Below are 26,728 nucleotides of genomic sequence, written 5' to 3'. Positions count from 1 at the left end.
ATGTAACCGCGAAACTTTATAGGCCATCGGAAACCAGAGATCTCCTACAAACGTAAAAAGACCCAAATTTGAATACGAAAGGACATTTTTAGACAATAATGTAGTACAGGAAAAAACCCAATAACAGTTGATGTCCTAAAAGTAGGCCAAAACCGTCTCCTTTGACAATACTGTGCAAAACAGAATGCAATCATTAAATTTGTATTCATGGACGTAGGAGCCAAATATATAAACCTGTTTGCAGTGCAAGTGTGTGTTTTTTTTCATGACGGACAGTCGGATTTATTCATACCTCCCCCTTCCCTTTGGCTCCCTCCCAAAAACTCCCATAAAGGCGAGCGTCGCAGCCTTTGAATAAGCCCACCACTGTGATACAAGAGCAGGTATCGCGACGGCAACAAACGTTTATCCGGAGAGAAAGTTTTGCCGGGAGTCGCACCGGAGTTACCGCATTAGCATGTGAAAAGAATAAACAGGCGCATTCTCAGTTACACGCTCCACCTGGCCGCTCACCAGCGTCCTTGTCAGAAGTCCACCCACCGCACTGGCTAACAGTGAAAGACCTCCCGGGGACCGCAGTGACCATTCACTGGCGTGCCTCTTTTTCCCATGCACCTGCGACTGTTTTTGTCCTCGCTATTTTTCGCTTTGTCTTTTCCTGGCAGCGCGGTATCATCTGAGACACACTTTGCCTCCAAAAGGAATTCTCTCGCCCAACAATGTGGTCTGTTTGTTCGCCGGATGTGGCGGGCCGGAGAGTCAAAACGCCGAAAAACAAAACAAGTCGCCGCAGTAATAATTAAAATCGCCTCAAGACAAAATAAGCTCGGGGAGGTTGCGCTGCGGAAAGGGGCGTTCGGGATACTTTTATGGTGTTTTTTTCTCGCCGACTTGAGGGTCCTTCCGGGTGCTCCTGGACGGCTTTGGGTCTTCGCTCTCTTCGGAGGGCTCATCCGGCTTCTCCACGGTGCTGGACCTTAGAGAGGCGCTTTAGCGTTTTCCAAAAGGACTTTTGCCACAATCGCTTTGTCCGCTTCTTGCATTGTTTTCTGTAGAACACATTTACGGCATGACTTTCCAGGTTTATCCCCCTCGTGAGCCATCTGCCCCCTTTTTTGGCTCCTACTTAAAACCTGGGCTCATCTTTCTCCAAAACCGAAATAAAGCTGGGAAGGCATTGTGCAAAAACAGCAAGTTTCTCAACTCTATCATACTTTTAGAAGACTGTCTTTCCTAAATATTTCTATACTCACCAACAATACTACCGCTATATGCGTTTCACCAGTGGTCGGCAACCACTGGGCTGTGGGCCGATGCCGGGCCGTGGATCGTTTAGTACCGGGCTGCATTGAAAGAAAAAGAAAAAAACTTATATTTTGCTCATAAAGTATTTATTTGTGAATACTGTACATACATTTTTTTCACCGCAAAGACCTAAAAGTTTGGGTGGGCTTTATGTCGAGGTTTTACAGTACGACAAATATCGCTGACCGAATGCTGACCATTAGGCCAGTGGTTCTCTCAAATAGAAATGCAGTCCCTCTTAGGAAGGGGGCGCGAGACTCCATCAAGGGGGGGTGCATGCGCGTTTGACTTCGGGGAGCTTTTTTAAATAATTTTTTTAGTTTCCCAGAATAAAGTGCAATTGCACATCCACTACACTGGGGTGCAGTGGCGTTCTCATTGGCTAAGTGTTTTGGTGACATTTAGGTTCCAGGCAGTGCATTAGTATTGTCTATGCTACTTGATTCATCCTGAAGGCAACGCAACTAGGAAGTAAATGTTTTTTATATACTTTAATACAACTCAAGTACCGTATTTTCCGCACTATAAGGCGCACCTACAAGCCTTTATTTTTTCCAAAAGCTGACCATGCGCCTTATTATACAGTGCGCCTTATATATGGATCAATATTAAGTCGCAAAGTCTTGCAACCAAAGCAAGCAGCCGCCGACTAGATTTTCCCCCGAAGGCGAAGTCGTGTATGCTGGGATTTATATACCGGCGTTTCATTTCCTAACCAATGTGTCAATCATCATTTGAATCAGTCACTATTGGCTAAAGTTATTCAGAGGTAAAGGGGGCGGTTTCTTTTTATCATTTACAGGCTCGCATAGGCTAAAGGGGCGAAACAAAGACTGCAATTGGCCGAAAAAGATGAATGTAAATCACACGTTGGTTGGGTTGCACTACGGCATAGAGAAAACATTTTTTAATATTCTGTATTTGTAAATATTTTACTCTCCTGGATTTGCTACACTCACGGTTGCAAGAAGACCATGGTATCATTAATGAACGTGAAGGCTGCAAGAGAACTTAGGTGAGCTATGCGGATTTATATTTTCCTGGTATCTTGTTTTAGAACGATCTTGATGTTTGTGTGATGAGTCTATTTTTATTATTATTGCCATATGCACAGTAAAGAACCCCGTTTCCCTGCACAATAAAATTCTTACTTTGCTGTCCACACAGTTGCAGCAAAAAATAAAATGGAAACTAAGAAATGTTTGTTTGGTGACGTCGTACGGACACCGCAGCCGCACGTGTCTACGACACGTATTTGCTTCTTTGCAAGCTTTCGGAATGTTAAGGGGGTAATAAGTTTGACTGAACTATCTGACTGTTTTGTCGACGTTCCCATTGTAGCGCCTTATAATCCGGTGCGCCTTATGTATGGAAAATATAGGACCAAAAACTATTTTTGGGGGGTGCGCCTTATAACCCGGTGCGCCTTGTAGTGCGGAAAATACGGTAAATAAAATTAAAGCACTTCATTGAATCAACATAAAATGTACGATATCCAAAATACTCACACCCAAAAATAAATAAGTAAAATAAATAAACCTGAATGTTTGGAATAAAAAAAAAAACTGTGTACAAAAATTAAACAACCCGGAAGTAAACGTGTCTTAGCAGCAGCCCCACGTTGACACTATGCTACAGGTATGGTTTCTTTTTTCTTTTTTATAATAATATTTAGTAGCGTTAAGCACAAATTGTAGAAACAAAGTGGGGTATACCCTCAAATGAGACCCTCTGAAAACAATATTTAACAAGTTTACAGAGACGGGCGAAGAGAGACGGCGTAAAGAGACAAACAAAGGTCTCCTCCTGAAGGCTAGGGTTAGGAAACGTATGTAGAACTTTATTTCATCTATGGAGGGAGATGAGCAAAGACCTGTGTGCTTGCTATGTAAAATTTTTTGGCAGGGGACAGCACAGAGCCAAATAATTTAAGCGATTACTTCACAACATTACAACTCAATCAAGTTTTTCATCTCATCTCGTCAGCTGCACCACTTATCCTCAGTAGGGTCGCAGGGGTGCTGGAGCCCATCCCAGCAGTCATCGGGCAGTGGGCAGGGGACACCCCGAACTGGTTGCCAGCCAATCGCAGGGCACACAGGGACAGACAACTCACCCGCTCAGTCACACCTAGGGACAATTTGGACCGGCCAATTCACCTGAAATGCAGGTCTTTGGAATATCGGAGGAAACCGGAGTGCCTGGAGGAAACCCACGCAAGCACGGGGAGAACATACAAACTCCGCACAGTAAGGCCGGGAGCTGGACTTGAACCCACGCAGGAGGTTCCCACGACCTCAGAACTGTGCCGCACACGCGCTAACCACTGCGCCGCCGTGCTGCCAATCAATCAACTCAATCAAGTTTTTATCCAGCGAAAATGTGCCGAAAGGCGTAGATTGGGCATGGACAGAGATAACGCGTTACCACCAATACTAACCAATCTCTGTTTTATCCCCATCATTTACTTAAAAAAAAACAGATTCATCTTGGGGGGTGCGAGAAGATTTTTTCATTCCGATTGAACAGCCCCTGATAGCAGGTACTGTAAATTCCGGACGATAAGCCGCTACTTTTTTCCCAAACTTTCAACCCTGCGGCTTATTCAATGATGCGCCCAATTTATGTAATTTTTCTAACGGCCGCCAGCGGCGCTCGAGTACAAAAGGTAAGATTTAGACCGGTGGAATATATGCGCCGAGGAAGACTGAAACTTCTTGGCTTGTGCATAAATTAAATTAGCGTAAACATACCCTCGTCATGCAAAATGCAAAAAGAAAGGCACATGACCCAGCTTTCAAGTTAAAAGCAATTGAGCAGTCTGATAAAGAAGGAACAGCGCGACAGCGCGAGTTAGGCTGCGGAAGCGTGGGACGACGTCTATATGACAAAGTTTCCTTCCGACACTGAGGAAGACGACTTTGATGGCTTCAGGAAGATGAGGACGGTTTACCGTGATTTTTACAAGTACGGTATGTTTTTTTAACGGACCCGTTTTACTGTGTTGCGAGCGTGTTGCTAGCGTGTTGCTACCATTAACTCCCCTGTCACGGGCACCGTTTGGGATGAAAGTTATATTATTATTATTATTAAAGCTTTGAAAACTCTCTCGGTGTACCGTCTTTCTTTGTAAATATGTGTAACCCATGTATAATATGTATATGCAACTGTATATTTTTGTAATGTATTTATTTGAGACACTTATTCTGATATGTTTTGCACAGGCGAATTAAAAAAGAGGGGCGGAACAAACAGGGGGGTGACGGAAAGTGGGGTAAAGGTGAGACCTGTTTGTTGCCGCGGCGGACAAGAGTGGATATATATTTTTCCCACCCTTACCTTTAGAAATATACACTTTTTTTCCTTGGATTACTTTCAACGGGTACTCTGCAGGTCTGTATCAAACCTTAAGTACCGGTAACATTTTCCGTTCATTTTGCCGGCTGTGATTTTTGGACTGTGTTCTTCAATGAAGGACATTTAGTTTCAATCGCGGGACTTGAAGTCGGGTTTGGATTAATTTTGTGTTTGTGTTACGTTTTTTTAATGTGGGCACATGCGGCTTATATACAGGTGCGGCTTGTGTATGTACAAAATCGTTTTTCCTCTTAAAATGTGGTGGGTGCGGTTTATAATCAGGTGCGCGCTGTAGTCCGGAATTTAAAGTGCTTTGGGATGTCTTCATTGACTTGAAAAGTGCTATATAAATACAAATTTACATTACATTACATTTTATGTCATCAGAAGAGCATATATCCAAAGGTAAAGCAGTAAAAGTAAAAATCTCACTATCGGAACTACTCAAACGGCAGAGCTTAAGAGAGAATTAGGGCATTGTGTGCAGACGCATTCTCTTAAGTATTCCAGAAAGTGCTCTGATTGGCCTGGCATCTGTTTTTAGAGAGCGGTTCAACATTGTTCTTGCAACTGCAGTATTAAAACAATACCCCCAAAAAAAAACAGAAACTGGAAACATGGAAGGAAAAACAAACAGTTTTTTTTATATTTAATCCAACGTAAAGGAAAATAAAAATAGCACATTATGCCCTAATTGACAGTCCACAAATACTATTACCAGGCCGATCAGGATTAGCGGAGGAACATACCTAGTTATCTATTCCCGAGTGCCAAGGCTGCTAGCGGTGGGCAACTACATTTCAAAAGCTGGCAAATCCAGTTGTCTCCTAAATACAGAAAGTACTTAAATCCAGACCGAACAGAAGAAAAAGACGGATAAAGGGGCCGCTCAGCATATCACCGAAAAGCTGGTGCACTTTCCAGAATCACTGGCTAGGTTAAACAAATATGCTAAGTCGAGATCAAAACAATCCTTTGATCTGCAGCCTAGTTTCCAGACGAATGGCTTGGCTCTTGTTGTAAATAACTTGTATAAATCTATATACCGTTTGCCTCCAGGTAATATGAAAAGTGCCAGGGATTCACAGACAAAAACAACAACAAAAAACTGGTAGTTAGGAGATACATCAGATAAAAGCATATGAATATTTCAGTGGCGCACTCTGGCATTTTGTCGCATACTTTCTAACCCCGTGTGATCATTCGAGGTGTTTGAAAGCAGACTAATGACAACTATCTGATCACGGAGCGTCCCTACCTTCAGCGCGGCGTTCAGCGGGAAAACAGAGTATAGCATTGTGCCCCACTCGCAAACCCACAGAACAAAAAAAAAAGGAAAAGAGGGCTAGAAGAATCAGAACTTGCTGACTAACTTTGCTGTGTTTTGGTGCTGCGCACAAAGCAAAACGCTGTCCATTCAAAAGAGACAGCATAACTCTTTTCACAGAGATGGTGGGGGGTGCATAGGCTGGCGGTGGGGGGGACAATGTGACATGCGGGCCTCGGAAGTTGAGGGCCACATGGGGCCGGGACCGACTGACACCGCGCCGGCAACTAACAGAACTACTTTTGTATGCTCTCAACTCTTTGGGACACTTTTGCGTTGTTGTTTGGGTTCAACTAAAAAAACTAAAAACCCTGATTGGCAAAAATATAAAAGTGTGCCTTTTAATCAGGAAACAGGAAGCAGAACCCACTTGCGTAACGTTACTCACAGTTTATTGGGGAGAAGAGGAATGAGCGCACACTCGATCCGGGGATCGCTGGTCGCGGAAGAACCGTAAATTCCGGACTATAAGCCGCTACTTTTTTTCCAAACGTTCAACCCTGCGGCTTATTCAGTGATGCGGCCGATTTATGTGATCTTTTCTAACGGCCGCCAGCGGCGCTCGAGTACAAAAGGTATGATTTAGACCGGTGGAATATATGCGCCGAGGAAGACTGCAACTTCTTGGCATATCCTCATCATGCAAAATGCAAAAAGAAAGGCACATGACGCAGCTTTCAAGATAAAAGCAATCGAGCAGTCCGATAAAGAAGGAGCGAGCGTGTTGCTGGCGTGTTTCGGAATAAGGGAGCGTGGGACGACGTCTATATGACAAAGTTTCCTTCCGACACTGAGGAAGACGACTTTGATGGTTTCAGTTCTAAGGAGGAAGATGAGGACGGTTTACTGTGATTTTTACAAGTACAGTATGTTTTTTTAACAGACCCGTTTACTGTGTTGCGAGCGTGTTGCTAGCGTGTTGCTACCATTAACTGCCCTGTCACAGGCACCATCTCACATTATATGAAGGGTTTACTGAAGCTCATCAGTGTGTATCAAACCTCTGGGGATGATTTCAGTATGATAAATAACAATTAGATGACAGGAGTGTCTTTGTCCACACATTGTGGGGGCCTCCACTTTCTATTGTTGCTTCCTGTATTCAGCGAAGGAGAGTGTGTAGGCGACTTCAAATGGTGAGTAGGTGTAGTGAAGCAGCATAGTTAGAGGAGCGAGGATAAGTACGGACTGTTAAAACTTCGACAGTCCGTGTTTTTCTTTCTAAGTCCCTTTGTCATTGTCAAGGCAGTGAGGGATGACGTTTTCAAGCCTGAAGGAACGTGATGGACATGGTGACCTAAATCGTGTGATCACATCACCAGAAACATCAGACGCTGAAAAGTTCTTGCCAAGTTCATGAATCGTTCAGTGTTCTTGCAAAAAAAGTTGCCCTTTGCCTACATAGCTTTAGAACTACATTTTCAGTGAGACAAAATGGGAAAAATTGGCTGGCATGTTAGAGAAATAACGTGAATAATAATCTTGTTATTACGTCATCTGTGCATATACAGTGAACAAAACTAGTATTTGAACACCCTCACAAATTGTTAAAAAATCATGTATTGTGATTTCTGGATTTTTCTTTTTAGTTTATCTTCCTCACAGTGGACTTCCACCTAAGGTGAAAATTTGAGACCCACCCCATGATTTCTAAGTGGGAGAAATAGAAAAATAGCAGGGTGTTCAAATACCTATTTTTTTTTCACTGTATAGTGGTAGATATACCGTGATATAGTGGTTAAATGCCGGCCCTCTCACCGTCGCAACCCCAGTCTGATTCCCATTGCATGTAATGTTATGTTATTATGTTCAGCGATGTTTTTCGATTGATCATCAACTTCTCATCCGTATAAACTTTGCGTATTAACCAATCTTATCCACCATATTATGCAGTATAGAAGGCACACATTTCTGGACAATTTGGGGTTTCTAAGTGTGCCTTATAGTCTAGGAAATACAGTACTTGTCATCTTGCCATTTCTCTTTCTACACTGGTGAGAGTTTGTTTGCGCTGTTCCTTGAAAGGAGTAGTACTAACCGTGGGAGGAGATGTTCAGTTTCTTGGTAATTGATCACATGGTATAGCCTTTGTTTCTAAGAACAAGTATAAACTGTCACATTAAAAGTGCTATTTTTCTGGCCATACTGAAGATTTAATCACAGCCACAAATGTGAAGCTCTAGATATTGAACTAGCTCGAAGGAAGGTGAGTTTTATGGCTTCTTTAACTAGCTAAACTGATTTCAGCTGCGCTAACATCACGCACAAGGGTTTTTTAATCATCTAATAAGCTTCTGACACAATTAGTATATAGTATAGTATTGTATATGTACTAAAATGTATATATTGTATTCAAAACAGATTGTCTTTTATCAATTTAAGTATGTATGAAGTGTATTTCTGATAAAAAAAAATTTGCTATCTCCATTGGGAAAAAAAACTGTGATTCTCTTCTTTTATGGACACGTTTAGGCAAAACTACTACTACTACTACTTGTCACGGTTGCCATGGCGCCCAATTGGCCCCGCCCGTGTGACACCAGCTGTGGCTCATTGACAGATTGGCTTTCTGTCTATTTAAGCTCAGTGCTCTCATTTTTCCTTTTTGAGTCCGTCAATGAACTTCTGCCCCGCAAGACCTGGGTTTTGACTCGGTCCTGTTTCCTGTTGACTTTTCCTGTCCGGTATTGTTCCCGTTTATTTTCGTCCTGTTTAATATCGGTTTCCAGTTTTGTTCCCGTCTATTTTTTTCCTGTTTATTATTTTCTCCAGTTTTCGTTCCCGTCTAGTTTGTCCCGTTTATTTTCGATATCCTCTTTTCATTATTCATCCTGTCTGTCCCGTCCTGTCCGGTATCAACCCCATCTGTCCGATATCCACTCGGGCAATTGGTATCGATCTCGTCGGCCTCTGGCTTCCTATCATTTTGCAGGGTTGAACAATTGGGAAAAAAGTAGATCCCCGGATCTAGTGTGCGCTCATTCCTCTTCTCCCCAATAAACTGTGAGTAACGTTACGCAAGTGGGTTCTGCTACCTGTTTCCTGATTAAAAGGGAAAATTTTATATTTTTGCCAATCTGGGTTTTTAGTTTTTTTTTCCTTTGATAGTCTCCTTTTTATTATTTTTCTTTCTTGTACTTTTTCTTTCTTTTTCCATGTTTTGACTTTTCCTTTTCTTCGTAGTCTCTCTTTTTTTAACTTTTTGCTTTCTTTTTCTTGTATTTCTTTCTTTCTGGGCAAAAAAATGGAAAGAAAAATGTTGCAGTTCGGTCACTTTGACTCTCTGTAGTTTGTATACTTCCTCGTGCTTTGTAACACTCGTTTTCAGTTTCCCTACACAATACAGTGACGTCTAGTGGTCAAATATCACACAGAGTCTCTTTAAGAGCAAAAAATGTAAACAAAACGATCGTCACTGTCAGGGCAGCACGGCAGCGCAGTGATTAGCGCGTGTGCGGCACAGTTCTAAGGTCTTGGGAACCTCCTGTGTGGGTTCAAATCCAGCTACCGGACTTACTGTGCGGAGTTTGTATGTTCTCCCCGTGCTTGCGTGGGTTTCCTCCGGGCACTCCGGTTTCCTCCCACATTCCAAAGACATGCATATCAGGTGGATTGGCCGGTCCAAATTGTCCCTAGGTGTGAATGAGCGAGTGAGTTGTCTGTCCCTGTGTGCCCTGCGATTGGCTGGCAACCAGTTCAGGGTGTCCCCTGCCCACTGCCCGATGATTGCTGAGATGGGCTCCAGCACCCCCGCGACCCTACTGAGGATAAGCGGTACAGCTAATGAGATGAGATGAGATGAGATCGTCACTGTCATGAAAAAAAACGTAACTTCAAAATGTATGTATTTTTTCCACAACTTTTGAAATAAATACCGTATATGTATTGGGGAACAGAATGTACCATCTTCTTGACCTGTCTGCCTCATGTGCGTGGCGTACCCCGACGCCGGACCGGAATGGTGCGATCCGCCGTGTCAAGGCGCTACATGGCAGTCGTCGGTGCGATCGGCACATATGCATTATGGGAGAAAATTGTGAAATGACAGATCCCGGGTGTGATAGTGAGCGAATGACTAACTCAATAGGAGGGGCGCTCCAGGCTGTTACGCTTTTGAAAAAGCAGTTTGCACGTTACTTTATCTTGTCAATCAGATTCCTGGAAGGGAAGAGGTGACTGATAACTTGAATTAATTATTTTCTTTTGCAGGCATGTGTTAATTCATGTTAATTTATGTCCCTTGCAGGCCCAAGCCAGAATATCCCGCGTAAAGCGCCACCTCTGGCACCCAGATCACCACGCCACTCGCTTTTGCATATATTTATATCCAATGAAAGACTTTTTTTTTTAATCCTGTTGGAACAAGAACTGTCTGCCAAATTTGATTTTTAAATGTACTTTTTAAGCTCTTCCTCTTTCAACGCTCCACGGGAACACGGGGAGCTGTGTTTACGACCCTGATGGGATTTCGAAGTTACAGATTATTTGCTCTTAAGTCAATTAAAATGTAGACACAGTTCAACTAGTAGCACAATGTTATTATTTATACGGCTTGGGAAGTGTACCGTGTTGCTTTCAGGAGCATTTGGGGAAAAAAAACGCGACGATGTGGGTGTTTTTTACGACGTTTATTGAGGAGGTGCTTTTCAACCGGGGCGGCACGGCGGATGAGTGGTGAGCACGTCTGCGGCACAGTTTTGAGGTCATGGGATTAAATACCAGCCTTCCCGTGTGGAGTTTGCATGTTCTCCCCGTGCGTGTGCCTCCGATTTCCTCCCACATTCCAAAAACGTGCATATCAGGTGGATTGGCCGGTCCAAATTGTCCCTAGGTGTGAATGAGCGAGTGAGTTGTCTGTCCCTCTGTACCCTTTGACTGGGTGGGAACCAGTTCCGGGTCTCCCCTGCCCACGGCCCCTACATAGCTGAGATGGGCTCCAACACTCCCGCGACCCTACTGAGGATAAGCAGTGCATATGATGGATGGATGGATGGTCTGCCGTGGCCTACCAGTGTGCTGTGAGAAATTTCCATATCATTTCTTTAGCTTGATCTATATCATTGCTTTCTTCCAGTGATCAGACAAATAAGTAACATTCATCCACAACAGTAGGTGGCAGCAGATTACCTTTTGTTTCTTCTCATGTGCTAATTATGTGTTCACGAAGTAGTACAGGTATATATGTTTGATAAAACTTTTAAATAATTTTATCAAACAAAGCAAAAATCATCTGCACCGTTTTGCTGATCTTTGTCAGAACCGGAACAGATGGTAGACCCAAACACGTAACGTTTCACACAAAAGTTTATTGGGATATCGAGGAAATCAGGTGCAAAGAAACAAACGTCAGCGATCCGGTGATCGCTGGACAGGAAGGGCCAGCAGCACACGGGATCGGCGCAAGATCAGAATGCGGAAGTTGTTCGCCAGGACAGAAGATCGGAGCGTGGTCACGGGCAAAAACGGATCGATAGCTGGGGCGGGAGATCAGAACGTGGTCTGTGGTCAAAAACGGGTCGTTAGGTGGAGCGAGAGATCAGAGCGCGGTCAAATAGACAAAACGGGTCGATATCCAGAGACACATCAAGAACAGATGAGTAGGAAACGGATGAAGATGAGACCGATGGCTGCCAGAGTCAAAGTGCTTGCCTTGCGTATGCAGAGGTTCGCTGACCCACTGACAAGGAGTGACTGGAGTACTGGGAATAAATAGGAGGGAAATCAATTAGGCAACTAGGAGCAGCTGCCGCAAAACGAACGGGCACAGGTGAGTGAAATGAGAAATTAAGACAATTTTATTTTTATTTTTATTATTGTGAAGAGTAAGAAAATAGTCAAAATAATTTGTTCCACTGACGAATATATTTTTTACAATTTTGAGTATTATGTTTTTAGTTTTCCAGATAAAAAGTGGAAAAAGGGTCTAAACTATTGTAAAATTGTAAATTACAGCAATGTTTTTAACCAAAATGAAGAATCTGTGACCGATGACCACAAATGATAAGAAACATTTGATATTGTCAATCTTGTCAATATGATCATTTACGCTTAATAATAAAACAGGTCTGGGAACTAATTGCTAAATATTTTCGATGAACGGTGTGTCTCGAGATTTTTCACTGAAAGAATATGTGCATTGTGTAGAAAAAGGTTGACACAAACAGTATTAGGAATTACATTTGGATATAAAATACTTTTGATATTGAAAATAAGGGGAAAAAAACATGCGGAGTTCCAGTTTTACACCAAGTCATGTTTCTAAGATGGCTGACTGCTACTGTTTGACATGATTTGCTATTTGCGTCACGGCATCATGAAAATACCAATATGCTGTTGGCTGAACTATCTCCCCCGATGCCTTTCTGTCTCCTTATTCAGTTCTTAATCTTGTGTCCTTCGGCTGATAAAATCCTGTATTTTTTATAATGGTATGGGTCCCAAGGCTTACAGTGATGCTGAAGGAAGAAGAAAAACATGATATTTATGGACACAAAGCTTACAATTATCAAGAAATACGAATGAGGCTCTCGAATCACTAACCTTTGCTAAATTGTGTGGCTGTAATCAATTGTTGATCGGGACTTTAAGAATAAAAAGGAGATTGAAACGAGCAAATCTTCTAAGGTCACGACAATCCATGCAAGTGCAAGTTTTCAAACCATTTTAATCCACCATTGTTGTCTCCTCCCTTGATGCATTCACCCGTAACCCCACTTGACCAGCTCAAGTCACGTCACATCAAAGGTAAATATGATTTTTTATAATGTTGTTTAATCATATACATGTATATTGTATATAGGTAGTACTTACTATATACTACTTAGCCATTTTAATAATCTAATCAGGGGTACCGGGGGGTTGGAAGTTATCCCCCACTATACAGCAATTTTATTTTGCAATCCCTAGCTCAGCATGGATTTATGTCGTATCCCAAGGGTCTACTGTATAAATAGATTTCAATTTCATACTGATCAGAAAAGTGGAGCTTGATCAGGAGGCTGCAGTAACGCCTTGGGCCTGTGGTGGCAGTAATGAGTATAGTGGAAACTTCAGTGACCCTTTAAGATATATATTTCTTTTTATCCTTGATGTAGCAGGAATCGATCAATGCTGTCTTCTGAGTAACATATTTTTGATATCTGTTAAAACTCTATTTGTTTACTCGTTAAAATGATATATGGTGGCTTTAATGTCAGGAAAAAACTTATCTAAATTGTCCTTCTGTGGTTTATGAAAGAGTAATTTCTAAATCCAGTAAAACTAAATATATCGTTGCTTTCAGATGAAAAAATGAAAATAAATGAGATTGTTAATTCATCCTCCTAAAAAACATTTTTTCACGTGACACGACAATATAAAATAATAATTTATAGTGTGGGACAGTGTGTAATATTTTTCCACTAAATGTCGCTGAATTGTGTGATGCACCCGGAAACAAGCGCCAAAAAGCACAATGAAGAATGCAAACTACGAAGACTCAAGTGAACAAAAAGCACAATTTGTCCATCTCATTTTTTTTTGCCCAGCTTTGTGTGGGTTTGGGGTTTTTCAGGTACCCGTAGCAGCAAGATGGTGGGCAATTAAGTTAGCTCCCTCTAGAGGAGGCTCTTGTTATTCATAAATATCAAAAAAGGCACCTTTGTATCGGAACCCGAACAGACGGTGGACCCAGACGCGTAAAGTTTTCACACAAGCTTTATTTTACGGGAAGAGGGGGCAGTCATGAGCGGAAACACAAACGCCAGCGATTCGGCGAACGCTGGGCAGAAGACATCGAAACCAGTCAGGACAGACGGGATCGATACCAGATACAGGATAAACGAGCAGATACCGGACAGGACGGGAAAGACAGGATCGATACACGAGCAAGATACCGGACAGGACATGACAGAGGGATCAATACCGGATACACAAGTAAGATAACGGACAGGATGGGACAGACGGGATCAATGCTGGGATACTGGATACAACAAGCAAGATACCGAACAGGACTGAACAGATTATGGCCTCCCTTCTAGCAGGTTATCGAGCTTTCATTTTAGCTTTCTATCTTTCTATTTAGATATCTTTAGCTAGATAACTAACCCCCCTTGTAGTGTTTGTACCTGTTTACCTCTCTAGCTAACTATCAAGTTATCTTTTTAGCCATTTTTCAAGCAACCTAGCTAGTTTTTAACATTTTTTTGCATGCTATTGAGCTAACATGTTACCTTTAAGTTAGTTATTAATCTAGATTATGGCCTCCTTCTAGCTAGCCATCGAGCTTTGTTTTTAGCTTTGTATCTCCATATTTAGATATATTTTTAATACCCTTTTAGTTTTTTGTACTTGTTTGCCTTTCCAACTAACTATCAAGTATCTTTTTAGCCATTTGCAAGCTATTTAGCTAGATTTTTACATTTTCTGTGCATGCTATTGAGCTAACATGTTACCTTTAAGTTAGTTATTAATCTAGATTATGGCCTCCTTCTAGCTAGCTTTCGAGCTTTGTTTTTAGCTTTTTATCTCCATATTTAGATGTATTTTTAATACCCTTTTAGTTTTTTGTACTTGTTTGCCTTTCCAACTAACTATCAAGTATCTTTTTAGCCATTTGCAAGCTATTTAGCTAGATTTTTACATTTTCTGTGCATGCTATTGAGCTAACATCTTACCTTTTAGCTAAATTTTGGCCTCCTTTCAAGCTAGCTATCGAGCTTTGTTTTTATCTTTTTACTGTCGAAGTTTATAAAGATATAAACTCATTGCTGACAAAAGTATTCAGATAAAGGCAGAAAAAAGGGTTAAAACTACTACGCAAATGTAGGAGCTCGGCCCGCCAGCCATCTTGTTTGGCTGCCCGGGCCGTTCTGACTACATCCGGTTTCAGTAGACGTATTTATTGAAAGGTCACGCATGCGCAGTAAATGAATGGAGTCACGCATACGTGTTACGTTACAAACAATGGAAATAGACTGAAAACATGGATCTTTGAAACGTGACTATGTGTGTGTGTGTGATGATTACTTGAATATTAAAAATAGAAAAACAGGTTAAACAAATTAATTTCATAGCATAGGAGTGTGAGAAATACACAACTAAAAGTAGCTTACTTTACATTTATCTTTTTTGATATGTATCCCACCCCTTTAGTGTTTTAGCTGTTTACGTTTATAGCTAACAATCAAGCTACCTTTTTAGCCATCTAGCTAGGTTGCTATTTTACAAATGTATACCAAACTGGGTGCCATTTGCGCCAACTAGTAATAAAAAGAAACTGTATGGTTAAAAAAAATGGAGACTCCTGATCTACAATATACATTATGCCAGCAATACATGTTCTTCAGGACCAAAAACGTGTTTGCCGTGTTTTCACCGTCTGTGTATAATGTCCAAACGAGGGAAGGGGCGGTAACGTCAACCCACAAATGTATCACCTTTTAATGTAATATAAGAGAGGCGTAATGCGACCCGAGTGTGAAAATGAATCGACGCGCAGATGTCACCACGCGTGTAATTGCGAACCCCGGACGCCATCGCTTATTTCGGACACTGCGATACGCTTATACATTATGCGGTTATAGGCCGTTTCAGTGAAAGGAATCCCGCTTTTGCCGCCGTACCTCCGATGAGTCCACTTAGCAGAAGCCCCGGACGATATTGTCGGTCCGGTAATCATCTCTATCTTCATTTTTTTCTGTTCTCGTGTCTGAAGTCAACCATATTTGGCTTTTGTCGAGCTGAATATAGATTCGAGGTATACTGCTCGTTTTATTTTAAGGAAATATTTGTAAATGAATCGTCAAGTATTCATTTGGAAAAAAAAAAGTGGGCATAGACATGAGATGGACGTTTGAATGAAGGCGCGGATCCAATCGGGACTTGGCAGATGAATCGAGATCTGTATGTTTCCCGTTTCATACATTTGGGTTGAGCTGAGATACTTAATGAGTTGTGTTTATCTTGGAATCATTTTCATGGTAAGAATAAAATGTTTTCGGATGAAATGATTTGATTTTACTAATAAAAACTGTATTACTTGCTAAAAAATAATAGCAATAATATATTTTTCATCTGTTTTTCATATGAATCATCACTCAACTGTGTATTAAACAGTTATTGTGTTCCTAGTCTTACAGTATTTAATGTATGAGGGGAATAAAAGTTTTTTCATCCTTCTAATAAAAAAACAATATATATTTATTTTACATGACAGAAATAAATTGTAGGATTATTCAAAATAAATACTAACCAATTGTATTCATTTTTTGGGGACAAATTCCTTTTGTTTTCTATCTTATGCAGTGGTGATTCATCGATAACCATTTTAAAAATTCATGAGAAAATAACATGCCTACCGATGAGCGATACAATTATCAATTGTTTTTGTTTATTTGGATGCTTCGGTGGTGCTTTATTGAGCAATTGTCTTATATGATTTGGAAAAATAATAGCATAAAATGACATTAATACCATGCTTTACTCTCTATTTTATGACAAATTCCTTTTGCTTTTTATTTATTATTCAGTGTTTTAGGATTTAAAACTATAATTACACTAAGGACATGTTTACCATGCTTAGAATTACAGTGTTTTTTATTTTTGTAGTTTAACAATAATATTGATTTGAGTGTTTTTTTTTAACAATTTGTGGAGTTTTTCCTGTTTTGTTATTCAGTACCACTTAACTGTGCAACCATTATTTAAGGCTGACAATAATTAAAATAAAACAAGCATGGCGTACTTGTCAAATATTTTTTGGTTTTGTTTACCTCAAGAATTTCTTTAATTACTGTTTTTTTCTAATTTTATCCAGTTTTATTTTATTAAACAACCATTATTTAACAATTGGGGGAAAATCATATAAATAAAGTAGATTGTTTGATATTTATTTTTCTTCTGATCATCAGACACAAGATAGATAGATAGATAGATAGATAGATAGATAGATAGATAGATAGATAGATAGATAGATAGATAGATAGATAGATAGATAGATAGATAGATAGATAGATAGATAGATAGATAGATAGATAGATAGATAGATAGATAGATAGATAGATAGATAGATAGATAGATAGATAGATAGATAGATAGATACTTTATTCATCCCCGCAGTGAAATTCACAAGATTACAATGAATTCAACAGCTCCATAAATAATTGACAAATTAGAGGAAAAAGAGGGGCTGAGGGGAAAAAGCCGGAGCTTCCCACTATGTTCAATATCAGAAAATGGTTTTAGTTTACAACAGAATACTTTGTTTTTGATAAATTCCTTAATTTTTTACCATTTAAATTGTATTCAGTTGTGCTTTATTAAGCAACTGTCTGTAAATATGTGTCTGATAAAAAAGAAATGAAAAACATGAGTAAATAAATGAATACAATTCAAATGTATATGATGTTTCGTATTTAACATTTTCTGTTTAGCGATTGAATTTATGTCATTTTTGAAGAATTCCTTCTAGTTTTTAATTCTGTAGTGCTTCACAGGGCAGCTGCCCTTTAAGATTACTCAGATAATCAAAATTAAACACGAATGAGTAGATACAATTCAATAAAAACAAGCCTATGATGTTCAGTATTTTTTTTTTTACAAACTGAATTTATATTTTAAAAAATGGAGTGTTTTTTATTTTATTCAGTTGTGCTTAATTGAGCAACTGTAATTTAAGATTTGTCTGATAATAAAAAAAGACAAATATGGAAAGACCAAAATGAGAAAACATGCTCACAAAGTTCAGTATAAGGTTTTTCTAATGAGTTTAACAAATGTATTCAATATTTTTAAACAATTTTTATGCTTTTTAATAATTTTTTTAATGAGTTCAACAAATGTATTCAATATTTTTAAACCATTTTATGCTTTTTAACAGGTTTTTATAATGAGTTTAACAAATTTATTCAATATTTTTCAACAATTTCCATGCTTTTCTATATGTTTTTCTTTTGAGTTTACGCAATTTATTCAATATTTTTCAACAATTTCCATGCTTTTCTATATTTTTTTCTTTTGAGTTTACGCAATTTATTCAATATTTTTCAACAATTTCTCTGCTTTTCAATTGGTTTGTCTTATGAGTTTAACAAATATATTGAACATTTTTCAACAATTTCCATGCTTTTCAATAGTTTTTTCTTTTGAGTTGACCAAATTTCTTCAATATTTTCAACAATTTCCATGCTTTTCAATAGGTTTTTTTTTTATATATTACCAAATTTCTTCAACATTTTTAACAACTTCTTTACTTTTCAATGGGTTTTTCTAATGAGTTTAACAAATTTATTCAATATTTTTAAACAATTTCTATGCTTTTCAATATGTTTTTCTTTTGATTTTACGTAATTTATTCAACATTTTAAACCATTTCCATGCTTTTCAATAGATTTTTCTAATGAGTTTAACAAATTTCTTCAATATTTTTAACAATTTTTATGCTTTTCAATAGGTTTTTCTTTTGAGTTTACGTAATTTATTCAACATTTTTAACAATTCCCATGCTTTTCAATAGGTTTTTCTTTTGAGTTTACGCAATGTATTTAATATTCTTAACAATTTCTATGCTTTTAGATTTTTATTTTGAGTTTAACAAATGCAGTCAATATTTTTAAAAGTTTACGTGCTTTTCAATCTATTCAGTTGGGCTTTATAGTGCAACCCTCATTTATCACTGGGAAAAATTATTTGACTAAACAAGAGATGCCTACCAGCATCACAAAAACTTTCCCCCCTTTTAATTAAACTTGGAAACTTCTATATCTGGATTTTTGTCAATCGACGGCGATCCTTCGCGTTCGCCACGTCGCTCTCGCAAGAATTGCCGAACTGAGCAATCGCGCGTTAAACACTTTGACAAATTGCGCGTCCCCCGGAGACGGCGGACGAGAGGAGCGACATTTGCGCGACGAGCAGAGAAACAGCAAGAAGTTCTAACAAGGAAAAGCCTGCCAGGTGGCGAACTGGCTGCACCAACAGAACGCACAATCTGTCTGCTTCTCCTTCCAAAGCGTTGACAGCTGCCGTCAGCAGCCTCGCGCCATCGCACTCCTTGGCTCCTCGGCTCTCCCGGCCCTTCCCTCTTTAGTGTTTCCTGCTAACCTCCGAGACGGGGTCACCTGGCCCCCTTTGCCGCCCGTCTGTGGGGTCCTGCTGGCCCCCTGGAGACCAGCCTGCCTGCAACGGGAGGGAATACGCACCTAACAAAGGTCTGGCCCGGCTCCTTTCCTGCGCCCCACCAAAAAAAGGGGGGCATCCCTTGACCCTTTTTGTTTTGTCACATCTATCGAATTAGAGTAAGGTATCACAAATGAGCCGAGAGCTTTTTGATCCTCTTTTGATCGGGTTTTAGCTTGATATCGGAACCAGATGGAGTCGAGTGCCGTGGCTCGATTGAAGGTGTAGGATTGGAGCTAATAGCATGGTGCTAGACGGGCTTCATTCTGTCCTTCGATTGAAGGTTGGGAGGGGCTGTTTTGGGACTAAAGCTTTACAAAGGAACACGTTCATGGAAGGCAATTACTATGAATGAATGAATGAAAACTTTATTCGAACGTCAAAGGAAAAACAGAACAAAAACAATAAGTCAACAACAAAATAATGTTACATAATATGTTCGAAAAGGGGTAGTAAGAAGCAGATGCTTATATTACCTACCTCTTCATCTTCCCCACAAAATACACCAATGATATAACAACAATTGTAAAGATATTAATAATAACAGTTATGATATAAGAATAGCAACAATAACACAAAGTTATCTAGACGCACTATTCCCAATCTCCCGCACCCTCCTCATCTCTGTATTCCGCCAGGAATGTTCCTTTGTATCTAAACCTGAACAAGTGAATAGTTGGACACCGTTTGATCTCGTCTTACAAACTGTTCCAAAGCTTAACTCCACACACAGACACACGCATACTTTTCCTGGTGGTTCTCACCTTTGGGATTATGAATTCACTACAGCCCCTTAAGTTATAATTTCCCTCTTTCAGAATGAATAATTTATGGTTGTTTTGTGGCACTATGTTTTTCATCATCTCATAAGCCACACCGCTTATCCTCAGTAGGGTCGCGGGGGTGCTGGAGCCCATCCCAGCCATCTCCGGGCAGTGGGCAGGGGACACCCTAAACTGGTTGCCAGCCAATCGCAGGGCACACAGGGACAGACAACTCATTCGCTCATTCACACCTAGGGACAATTTGGACCGGCCAATTCACCTGAAATGCATGTTTTTGGAACGTGGGAGGAAACCGTAGTGCCCGGAGGAAACTCACGCAAGCACGGGGAGAACATACAAACTCCGCACAGGAACTACTTTTTCTCCTTTTTCTCTTTTCCCCTCTGTTCTCTCTTTCTTTTCTCCCTTTCTTTGCCTATTTCTGTCCCTTTACCATTCCCTCTCATCCTTCCTCTATTTTTCTCCCTCTTTCTCTTACTTTCTATATTTACCTTTTCCTTCTCTTCTCACATTCTTTTTTTCTTCTTCTATCTCTTTCCTACTCTTTATCTCTCTTTTGCTCTCTCTCTTTTTCTATTTCTTTGTCTTTCTCCCTTTTCCCCTCTTACTCGTTTTTTCAATATCTCTTCTTTGTTTTTCTTTCTTATTTTCTCTCTTTCACTGTGTACTTTTTACCTTCCCACTTCTGTCAGAACCTGAACAAATGGTAGAACCAATCGCGTAAGGTTTCACACAAAGGTTTATTGGGATATCGAGGAAACAAACGCAAGCGATCCGGCCCTCGCTGGACAGGGGGAGCAAGCAAGATTGGAGCGTGATCGGAATGCAGAGGTGGATTTGCCGGTGCGTGAGATCAGAGCATGGTCAAATGGGGAAACGGGTCGATAGCCGGAACGGGAGATCAGAACGTGGTCGGTGGTCAAAAACGGGTCAATAGCTGGGGACAAACAGGAAATCAGGGACAGACGAGTAAGATACGGATGAGAACGGGACAGACGGAAGCCAGAGTCAAAGTGCTTGCCTTGCGTATGCAGAGTTTCGCTGACGGACTAAGAAGGAGTGACTGGAGTACTGGGTAGAAAAAGGAATCAATCAGGCAACTAGAAGCAACTGGCGCCAAACTAGCCGGCACAGGTGAGTGCAATGAGTACCGTAAATTCCGGACTATAAGCCGTTACGTTTTTCCCAAATGTTCAGCCCTGCGGCTTATTCAGTGAAGCGGCCAATTTATGGAATTTTTCTAACGGCCACCAGTGGCGCTGGAGTATAAAAGGTAAGATTAAGACCCGTAGAATATGTGCGCCAAGAAAGACTGCAACCTCTAAGTTTATGCATACATTGCCTGTAAAGGAAAGGTACGTTCAGATAATGAGGAAGACGCCCTTGATGGCGGTAGTTATGAGGAGGAAGTTGAGGACGATCTTTCGTGAATTTCACAATTACGGGATGCTTTTTCATAACAGGTGCGTTTGATACATTGCGAGTGTGATCCTACTAGCGGGTTGGTACCTTTCAAAGGCACGGTTTGGGATGAAAGTTATATTGTTATTATTAAAGCTTTGAAAACTCTCTCGGTGTACCGTCATTCTTCGTAAATATGTGTAACCATGTATAATATGTATTTGCAACTGTATATTTTTGTAATGTATTTGTTTTAGTGATTTATTCTGTTATGTGTTCTACGGACGGATCAAAAAGAAGGGGCGGAGCACACGCGGGCTGATGGGAATTGGGCTAAAGCTGAGTTACCGGTAGATCTGTCTGTTGTCGCAGCGGACAATAGTGGATATATATTTTTCCCACCCTTAACTTTGGAAATATACATTTTGTTTCCTTGGATTACTTTCAACGGGACCCGGACTTTACAAGTCTGCATCATACGTTAATTACGGGTGTCATTTCCCACTTATGATGCCAACTGTGCCTCTAGAATTGAGTACTATTGGCATGGTCAATAGGATTTGGCCATGAAAGTCTTCCAAGGAGATGGCAATGATCACGTTCGGGTATTTGATTTTTGCATTCCGGAGATGGAATAAGAGCTTGCTCTGTCCACTCCACGCATCGGCCCGGTATTGCAGTACCTCCGGGAACGGTGCATTCGCAATGATCGCAGCAAGGCTTTAGGGCTAGGACCTTAGCTTGGCCTTTTGGCTGAGAGTAAGTGTCCCGGCTCCTAGGCTTTGTAGCGTATTATGAACTGACCGATAACGGATAATGGATAATGAATAACGAAGATAGATCAATAACCCTTAAAAACCCCAAAACCCCCGCAGTAATAATTGTGGTGCTTACAGCCTGTCTGGGTTAAGCTTATGATTGTGTCACAAGTTCAGGTGCGGGCGCACGCGGCTCATACATGGGTGCGGCTTGTGTAAGAATAAAAGTTGCAGATCACCTAAATAATGGTGGGTGCGGCTTATAATCAGGTGCGCTCTATAGTCCGGAATTTACGGTAATCATGACAACTTCCTCACTCTGTTTCTCTCTCTTTCTCTGTTTCTCCCTGTTTCCCCCCCTCTCTCTTTGTCTTTTATCAGGGGTCATCTTATTTGCACATATTTTGTTGTGTGTCATCGGTAGCGAATGGGAGGCAGCGCATAGGGAAGGGGGTGTGGCTTATACAGGAACAACACACCAACCGGGAATTAATAAGGCAAACATAAGCACAGAATTTACAGCTTGTGCTGAATTTTGGTCTTTTTATTTGTAAAATTATCTTTGCGAGACGGATGCAGTTTAATTTAACACAAGAATTAGAAAAAATGTAACCCTAGAGCTGTAAAATTCAAGGATTTGGATTATCTTAAATTTAAACAAAAGCTGAAAAGTGACATTATTATTGCGATATCTGATGATACTTTTTCACAGCCCGATCCCACATTTTTTGAGACTTCTTTTTCAGTTGTTTTTTATTTGAAATGAAATCTTCAATAAGAATTGACTGCAAAGAAAAAACAGATCACTCCCATTTTTGTGGATTCTAATCCTCACCTTTACATGAAAACGTCCAACGCAGAACACTTCTTATCCAGAGGTTTCGCTCCAGGTGTCAACCAAAAGCACAGATTTCAATAGATAGGAAAGAGATATCAAATCCGAACCGGGTGTTAAATACTTTCTACGTTGTAGCAGGCCCAGGAGAGATCTATATTTGACAAAGAAGCTCACAGTTTCCGATTCTTTTCAGCCAGAGAGCAGAGCCGATTGCACGGAAAAGAAATCTAGCGTTGCAACCGGGCTAAAAATAAAACCTGGCAAAGTTTTCCCCGTCCCTTATTGGTCCCGTAGTTTGATTTCACATTTAGCATTTGCATTCCCCTCCGCGTAAACATTTCATTCTTCCCCCTCGCCGCGGCACAATGAGACTTGAGTGACTTTGGCAGCAGATTTTTGGATGGCTGCTCCCAGAATCCACCAGTGTATGTTATCAGCAGGTAAACAAGCTTTCCAACAAAGCCGTAATGGCGCGGCAAGCGGGCATAAAGAGGCTCATCTCAAAAAGCTATACAAGCCATCAAAGCCGGTGTCATTTGCTCCACTCTGCACTGCTGCTGCTGAAAAAGGCAGGAAAAAAAACAAAAACGGCCCGCCTATTTCCAGACACTTTGCAACTATTTGTATCGATTATATACTTGTCAGCGTTAAGCCGGCAGATTACGAAAATAAGACAAGGCCGTTTTTAATGTTTGCTTTTGTTTGGCGGCGGGGAATCATAAACGGTGTCACGCGTCGCATTAACGCGATTTGCTATTTGAATAATTATTTCCACACTTGTGTCTATATTTGGAAGGATTACGCGTGGAAATCAAGTTAACGAATTCGAAATAGAGGAGGCTTGCCTCCGTGGGGGGGAACTTGGACATTTTTTTTTAAATTAAGGAATAATAAATACAAAACTAACAATATTCCTGTGAAAACATTTCAATGCAAATACTGTAATCCATCGCTACTTCGTGGTCTCAGTGCGACTTTGGTTAAAAAAAATCGGCGATCCATTATCCCCGATCGAAATAGCGAATATTCGTCGGGCCCGGCGGCTCTAGTTTTGCTGTGCTATGCACCAAAAAGTGAATTGTACTTGTGTGGCCACAAACGATTTTTGCCGATTTTTAGTGGGTCTGGAGACACTTTTTGGGGGTTCAGTTCATCTTTTGTTTTTTTGTCGCTGCAATCCATTATCGTCTGTCACATACTGGATGCCAATTTGCCCCGCCCGTTTGGTGCCAACTGCAGCTCGTTGACTAGCCTCCCTCTTATTTAAGCTCAGTGCTCTCACTCACCCTTTGTCAGTCCGTCAACGAACCTCTGCACCCGCAAGACGTGTGTTTTGACTGTGTTTCCTGTCTGGTATCGTTCCCGTCTATTTTTGTCCTGTTTGATATCGATCTCCAGTGCCTGGTATTGTTCCCGTCTATTTTTTCCTGTTTTATATCCATCTCCAGTGTTAGGTATTGTTCCCGCCTATTTCGTCCTGCTTGTTATTGGACTCCAGTCTCCAGTGTCTGATATCAATCCCGTCCGTCCCGTCCTGTCCAGTATCGACCCCATCTGTACGGTATCTGCTCATGTAACAGGTATCGATCTCATCAGCTTCTGGCTTCCTGTCGTTCCTTGCCAGACTGCTGCCTTACGTCTTCCACCCAGCGATCGCCGAATCACTGGCGTTTGTGTTAACGTGCATGACTGCCCCATTTCCCGTAAAATAAAGCTTGTGTGTGAAACGTTATGCATCTGGGTCCTCCTCCTGTTCTAGTTCTGACACAGAAGAAGGTACTTTAGTCAAGCAGTGTCCCTTTCTGGCCTGCTTTAAATTAAATATATGGTTAAGGCTGTGATCACTTATCTCTGGTACTACGAACAGGAGTCGGCACACTGCTTTTTTGTTTTAGTTTGACCCGCTGAACCATTTTTTTGTGGCCTGCCTAAAATTAACTGCACTGTTTTGTCGCGATCCATTATCCACAGTTGACCATTGCTGAAAGCTGGGGCAGAGAGAGAAAATTTGTGTCATGCTCAGCGTCTTTTATTCCGATCTTTTCGAAATAAAATGGCGGGCATCTATCTCAGCTGGATCTGTTATCCCCGGTCGACTATTGCCGTGAGCAGGGGTTGGCAAAGAAGGAGGAGGGTTACCGGGCAGATTTTTGTCAATCACAGGGGCTTCTGGTCCCTGTTAACTGCGATCAAAATGGATTGTAATATATAATTTATTTTTTTCTAAAGATGTGTTTAACAATATTTCTACATGTGTTTCTAATGTAATGCTGATGTAATGATTGACATGTGAGACTCTCCTATAAAAAGGCAGCCAGTTATGCGGGGCTTATGTTTCCAATACTTCTTTTTTCAAATAACTTTGATATTAAAATATGCATGCATGTAAGATCATATTTTTATATTGTTTTTTCTGTTGGGATTAAAATTTTGAATTTTTTTCTGAGGTGTAAAACATTTCTGTTGCAAAATTTCCATTCATATTTTATTTCTTGACTCTTATTTTGGAAAAATGTTACTGCTCATGTCATTGCTCAGTTGTTCTGGTGGAATAATAACTTGGGCCAGTCTTTAGTAAATAGTTGCTTATTAATCCCAACATCCTTTTTTGTGGCTTTTTATTTGGGAACAAAACAAAAAACACCAATTAGCAAAAACAGAGAACAAAATATTTGCAAAAAAACAGCTACAAAATACAATGATTTATGCATCTACATGTGTCCAAAGAGAGTAGCCTGAAGTGGAAAATTTTAACTCCCTACCCCTATTCCTTTTTTGCAGAAAGTCAATTCATGTTTATTTGTATAGCCCTTAATCACAAAGATTGGAAATTTAAAAAAGAAGACATAACTGTACACCACAAAAAAAGGGAGGGGATAATATTTCAGACCAGCAATTATCCCGATATCGACTCTTAAAACATACGAGGAAACTCTGTATATTCATCTTCTTTAGTATATTTATAAAAAACAGATATAGTATGCACAGCAACTAGGTAGTTATTGGCAGCCACATGGTGCAAAGGTCCAGGGTTCAATTCTAGCAAACACAGCCTCTCCATGTGCAGTTTGCATGTTCTCCCTGTTTCTGTGTGGGCTTCCTCACACATTCCAAAAACATGTATGTCAGGTTAACCGGTCGAAATTGTCCCTAGGTCGGAATGAGCGAGTAAGTTGTCCGTCCCTGTGTGCCCTGCAACTGGATGGTAACCAGTTCAGGGTTCCACTGTCCGAAGATAGCTGGGATGGGCTCCAACACCCCCGCGACCCTACTGAGGATAAGCAGCACAAACAGTGGATGGATGATGGTATAGTATATCATTTTTTAAAATGACATAAATTAGAGACTTTTTGAGGCCATAATCTAAATCGTTGCATGAATTAATTCCTATTTTCTCTTCTATTACATGATTATCCTGGAGTCCCACATTTACTCTTGTTGTAAACAATGTTTGCTATATTAACAATGACAGTAATGACAATTCTAAATATATTCTAAATATAGTTTTATTATCATTTATATCTAGACTAGCATGACTTCATTTTGGGGGCAGCACGGCAGAACAGTGGTTAGCACGAGTGCCATACAGTTCTGAGGTAATGATCACACCTTTTTGTGTGGAGTTTGCAAGTTTCTCCCCGTGCTTGTGTAGGTTTTCTTCCAGGCACTCCGGTTTCCCCCCACATTCCAAAAACATGCATGTCGGGTTAATTGACCGGCCCAAATTGCCCCTAGGTGTGAATGAGCAGATGAGTTGTCTCTGTGTGCCCTGCGACTGGCTGGCAACCAGTTCAGGGTGTCC

General features: G+C 40.6%; 1 pseudogene; it reads left to right on the top strand.

Moving 5' to 3' along the window:
• The first annotated feature begins 21,937 nt into the window (after positions 1-21,937).
• Positions 21,938-22,028, top strand: LOC148376463 (U2 spliceosomal RNA; annotated as a pseudogene).
• The last annotated feature ends 4,700 nt before the right edge of the window (positions 22,029-26,728 follow it).

The sequence above is a fragment of the Urocampus carinirostris genome, chromosome 1 (genome assembly GCF_059441175.1).
Source record: "Urocampus carinirostris isolate Australia breed hairy pipefish chromosome 1, RoL_Ucar_1.0, whole genome shotgun sequence".
NCBI lineage: Eukaryota > Metazoa > Chordata > Actinopteri > Syngnathiformes > Syngnathidae > Urocampus > Urocampus carinirostris.
Note: the sequence above shows the minus strand (reverse complement) of the source record. Positions and strands in the feature narration are given on the sequence as shown.